Source organism: Ascaphus truei, chromosome 1 (assembly GCF_040206685.1).
Source record: "Ascaphus truei isolate aAscTru1 chromosome 1, aAscTru1.hap1, whole genome shotgun sequence".
Lineage (NCBI taxonomy): Eukaryota > Metazoa > Chordata > Amphibia > Anura > Ascaphidae > Ascaphus > Ascaphus truei.
The window spans coordinates 33973865-33980166 of NC_134483.1; positions in this window are offsets into that span (position 1 = coordinate 33973865).

Consider the following 6302-nt stretch of genomic DNA (forward strand, 5'->3'; position numbering starts at 1 on the left):
GCTGTAAACAGTAATATAAATCATAAGATAACTCCCGACCTTTCGGGCCCTACTTAGCCGGGTTATTCCGGATGGAATAGAAATAATAATCATAACGGAAAATAAAAAAATAAAATTAAAAAGGGGGAGGAGGGAGGGAAAGGAAGGGTGGGGACTGGATATGGAGAGGACATCAATCCGGGTAGCAGACCGCCGCTTGTCTCGCATCTTCCTGGACAGATCGCCTCTGTGGTATTCCTACCCGTGTACCTGTATACTCAACCTACTTTGTGTTCCCGCTCCCAAAGGAGAACGCATCTATATCTATCATAGCCAGATTGTGTTACTCTCGGGGATATCTGTCTGTACTAACCAAGGTGTCCAGACTTTTAGGAAATTGGTGCCAGTGTCGTTAACTAAACTCGTCAACTTTTCCATCTGGCAGATAAACCGCATTCGATTCCGAATCTTTTGGATACTTGGAATTTCGGGGCGTTTCCATAGTGCTGCGATCTCGCTCCGTGTTGCTATTGCAAAATGTGCTATTAATTTATTGTGTGCTTTGGACAGACCTGTTAATGGTCTGTTCAAGAGGAACAGCCATGGGTCCGGGGGAATAGTGAGGTCAAAGATCCTCCGTATCCAATTTCTAATTTCGTCCCACGGTGGGGAGATCCGCGGGCAGGACCACAGCATATGTAACAGTTCGGCCGATCCCCCGCACTGCCTAGGGCACAGCAGGGAGGATCCCGGCACGAACTTGGCTAATTTCATTGGGGTGAGGTACCACCGCATTAAAACCTTATATGCATTCTCCTTTAGTGTGGTGCATATGGAGCTTTTTGCTGTAGCTAGGTATATGGCATTCCACTCCTCATCTTCTAGGGTCTCTCCCAGATCCTTCTCCCATTGGGTCCTAAATGACGGAGGTTGCCGTCCAGAGCCTGCAGAATCGATCCCCTCTCCGTACAGCTGTGATGCAAGTCCCCTAGTGTCAGTCTCTGCCAGACAGAGCTTTTCAAAAGTCGTCAAGGGGGGATATGGGGCAAATTTATTGTAGAATGCTGGGAGCAGGAGGTATCTAAAAAATTCTGAATGGGGCATATCTTTTTCTAACCTGACGGGGTCAAATGTTTTAATCTTTCTGTTGTAACCCTCCAGGTCTTTGATCCGTAAAAATCCTTTTTGTTTCCAAATTGACGTATCTCCCCCTAGCAGGCCCGGAGGGAACTTGGGATTGTTCCAGATTGGGGACATTGAGGAATTACCTGTTGTGAGGGAGTATTTGATTGTAGCGGCCTCCCAGACAGACCGCGAGTTGGTCATCGAGGAGAGCGGCGTGCCAGCGAATTGTCGCGTTGTTTTAGGTAGCCAAATCAAGCTGCTGAGTTTTAATGGAGCACAAGCAGCACTCTCTAGCTCCACCCATCTTTTCAGTTGCGGATTGGAATGCCTTTGTATAATTTGGCTTAATTGAGCCGCTTTGTAGTATGAAAGCAGGCAGGGTACCGCTAGGCCACCCGCCAGGACAGGTCTTTTCATATTTAATTTGTTGACTCTCGGCTTTTTCCCTACCCAGATAAATTTGGAGATTTCAGACTGAAGTGCGAGCAGATCCTTCAGTCTGAGTGGCACTGGTAACGTCTGGAAAAGGTATAGGATACGGGGGAGTAGGTTCATTTTGACGCTATGTATCCTACCTTTCCAGGATATTCGTTTGGCAGACCACTTATGTAGGTCAGATATCAATGTCCGAATTAGGTTGGGATAATTTGCATTATAGATGTCTTTGGAGTCTTTGGTTATGTAGACTCCTAGATATTTTATGTATTTCTGTTGCCAATTGAATTTAAAGTTTAGTTGTATCAGCTTCTCTACATGTCTAGGGAGATTGATGTTGAGGGCTTCTGGCGGTAGGTCCTGAGTATAGCGATAGAATCGCCCCACTCACCCGATCCCCAAAGCCAAATGCCGCAAGCGTCTCCCTCAGGTACGGCCAGTCTATCCTATCAAAAGCCTTTTCTGCATCCAGACTTAAGAGCATACTTTGTGTGTTATTTGTATTAGCTAATTCTACCAGATCAATAAATCGCCGGGTATTGTCCGCTGCTCGTCTTCCCTTAATGAAGCCGACCTGATCTGGGTGTATAAGTCTGGGTAGGATTAGACATAATCTATTGGCCAATACTTTTGCATATATTTTAATATCAGTTTTAATTAGGGATATGGGCCTATAACTTTTGCAATCCAGCGGGTCCTTACCGGGTTTATGAATTAATGATATAGACGCCTGTAACATCTCTCTGGGGATGGGGGCTCCTGCTAATATCGCATTAAACACATGGAGCAACTTAGCGGCTAGTAATTTGGCAAATTTCTTATAATATAGGCCCGAAATGCCATTTGGCCCCGGGGCCTTTGAGGGCTTGAGTTCCATGATGGCCTGAGACACTTCCTCGATAGAGAAATCAGCGCCCATAGCCTCCCTCTCCCCTTCCGTCAATCTCCCCAGGTTTGAGCTGGCTAAGAAATCTCTCAGCGACTCGCTCGTTTTAACAGTGTGTGCCACCTTCTCTCCATTGTATAATGTTTCGTAAAACGAACCAAATTCCTCCACTATTTTCTTAGGGTTGGCTGTGGGTGTGCCTGATTTTAAGCGTATAGTTCGGATGTTAAACTTCGCTTGCCTATCTCTTAGTGCTCGGGCCAGCATAGTATCCGGCCTGTTTGCTTTTTCGTAAAATTTACTCTTAGACCAACTCAGTGAATTATCTGCCCTGGAGGTCAACAGTATATTCAGTTCCATTTTGGTGTCCTTCAATTCTTGCAGTAATTGAGAGTCTGGATTTCGCTTATGTTTTGATGTGAGGGAATGTAATTTCGTTTGGAGCTCAACAATTTTGGAGTCTCTTTCGCGTTTTCTCCTAGCTGTGGTGCTGATTAAAATGCCCCTCAGCGTCGCTTTGTGAGCCTCCCATAATACAAACTGGGATTCCACAGAGCCCGTGTTTGTGTGGAAGAATTGGTCAATTTCATTGCCTATAGCCTCACAAATCTCGGGGACTTTTAGGATTGATTCGTTGAGCTACCAGTTCGCCCCTGGTCTGCCCGTTCGGATGTGTTCGCACCTTAGCTCTATCGGTGCATGGTCAGACCATGAAATGTCATGGATCTCAGCTCGGGAGACCAGAGGGACCAGTTGGCAGGAGACAAACAAGTAATCGATTCTGCTGTAGGAGCCATGAGGGTGGGAATAGAACGTATAGTCCCTATCCGTCGGGTGTAGTTCCCTCCATATGTCGGTCAATTGGTTGGCTTTGAGGCCCTTGCGTAGAGAGGTCATCATTTTTTTATTCACTGTACCCGTACTCCCTGATCTTTGTAAACTGGGCTGCATGACCGTATTGATATCTCCTGCGAGTACGACACAGCCCCTAGCATTAGAGCGTAAAATCTGAAAGAAGCTGTCGAAAAAGGCTGCATCCCGCTCGCAGGGGGCATAGATTGTGGCCAGTGTTATACATTGCTCCTAAATCGTGCCCACTAGAATAATAAAGCGTCCGTCTGCATCTCGTTTAATGGTCTGGGTTACGAATGGGATTCTATTATTTAACAGGATGGCCACTCCACACTTTTTAACCGTTGCTGAGGACAGGTAAAACTGGGTGTAACCTTTATCTAGAAATTTAGGGGCATTGGTCTTACTAAAGTGAGTCTCCTGTATCATTATGATATCTGCGTGCTTTCTGTTGTAGTCTGAGAAGGCTATTTTCCTTTTGATTGGGCTATTAAAGCCCTTTACGTTATGTGAGAATAAGGTCAACGCCATCTTTTGTTATGTGAAAAGTGTAGTAGATTAAAGTTTGATGACTCACCCGATCTGTCTTTCTTCTTACCCAGCTGAGCTATGTCCTTGGGGCGTCTGTCCCGTGCGGCTCCCGCCTCACTTCGGTGGCCGACGTACGTCCTCCCCCTCCGGGTGAGGAATGGGTGGGGAGGGATGGACAGGGAGAGGGAGACAGTACAAGGGGAAACACATAGGGGATAAAACAAAATACCAAACATAAATTAAACAAAGTTATGATCATAAAAAATAACAAACGAAAAACCAGAGCATGACTCGGGATCCCCCGAGTGTGACTCTGACACCCAAAGGGTAGGTCATTAGGCCTGGCCTTTGGAGACGGCCGGCCTTCCCCACTGGGGGCTGACCCCCTTGGTACTTGTTTATGGCCCCGACTCATCAGGAACCAATGTGAGGAACGCATGCACGACGCCTGGAGCGAATCCCACCGGCGCGTGTCTGTCTCTTAATAAAAACTTAAACTTCAGTGATTTTTTAATCTTAAACTTCTTAGCGAACAACAGCACTACCTTATTTACAATGTTTGAATTCCCTACTTTGAAAACCTCTTAATCATTAACTTTGTCCTTAACTTATCTTCCCGAGATCTCCGATCTTTCTTTAGCAACTTAACTATATAATTCGAAACTATACAACCTCTCTATCCCTAATCTCCACTCCCCCTTATGTGACTAAGACTAATAAATCCAAGCGTATGAACCCTTAACCTATACCCTGTAACTTAACTAGCTATATTTACTAACTTAACTACAGCTGTGCTCAACGCTGTGTAACCTTCCTTGTTCTTTAGTCCCATCAGTCTGTGTGTTTCCTATGGTGAGGATCATGGGAGAGTGACCCCACCCTCCTCCTCATATCCCCCCCTCCTCCTCCTCCTCCTCCTCATATCCCCCCCTCCTCCTCATATCCCCCCCTCCTCCTCCTCCTCATGCCCCCCCTCCTCCTCATGCCCCCCCCCCCTCTTCCTCATGCCACCCACCTCTTCCTCATACCCCCTCTTCCTCATGCCCCCCTCCTCCTCATGCCCCCTCCCTCCTCCTCCTCATGCCCCCCTCCTCCTCCTCCTCATGCCCCCTCCCTCCTCCTCCTCATGCCCCCCCTCCTCCTCATGCCCCCCCTCCTCCTCCTCATCATGCCCCCCTCCCCCTCCTCCTCCTCATCATGCCCCCCCTCCTCCTCCTCCTCATGCCCCCCCTCCTCCTCATGCCCCCCCCTCTTCCTCATGCCACCCACCTCTTCCTCATACCCCCTCTTCCTCATGCCCCCCTCCTCCTCATGCCCCCTCCCTCCTCCTCCTCATGCCCCCTCCCTCCTCCTCCTCATGCCCCCCTCCTCCTCCTCCTCATGCCCCCTCCCTCCTCCTCCTCATGCCCCCCTCCTCCTCATGCCCCCCCTCCTCCTCCTCATCATGCCCCCCTCCTCCTCATCATCATGCCCCACCTCCTCCTCCTCATACCCCCTCCTCCTCCTCATACCCCCTCCTCCTCGTGCCCCCCCCCTCCTCCTCATAATACTGATAATATTAATAGCTCCCTGTCAGTATCTCTTTTATTTATTTGAAACATATTACCAGGAATGATACACTGATACATACATCTCGATTTTGTTTCAAGTATGCATTGGGTTACATTTCAGAGAGACAAATGATACAATAAACAGAATCATCAATTACTCTTACAGACATGTCTAAAATAAGACAGAGCAGAGAACTTGAAAGTTACCAAGGGAACTGAGCTTCAGGTGAATTCTTCCAGAAGGGCAAGACCTGGGATAACAGGACTCGTGGTGCAGTGCCTAGGAAAGAGTAACAGTGCTCAGGTATAATCAGGTAACTTTTCTAGAAAACCTCGATAGAGTAAATAGGAAAATAAACATTACACCAGAGGGAAGCCAGTGACAGCTAACCTAACGTATTAGAAGGATGGGGGTTACTGTTTTGGGAAGGGGCATAACAGCGTATGGCATTTTACAGAGGAATGAATTGCCGTTGAGCTTTTCACTTCCAGGGGTCCTGCAAAGTATAGGCATCCCCACATCCACATTTTAAGGGCGGCATTGCACATTCCAATATACACTTTCAGCAATCTTCACATTCTACATGTATGAATGACATATTAGAACACGCTGTTGATGGTACCTACCAGGCAAGCGTGTGGATATCGGCAAATTACCCTCTTCTCCTTCACATTCTCCATACTCTTGGTATCTGTAATAGTGCTCTATACTGGATTTCCTCTTACCTCCCCCATTGTAATTTCAGTGTCCCTTTTGCCAACACCTCCTCCTCCTCTGTCGATCTCTCCTCTGTGGGTGTACTCCATGGGTCTGTCCTGAGATCTCTTCTCTTTTCACACTCTTTCTCTAGGTGACCTCATCACATCTCCTGGGATCAAATATCACCTCTATGCTCTTGACACAAATTTACCTTTCAACCCCTGACCTTACATCTGCTGTACCA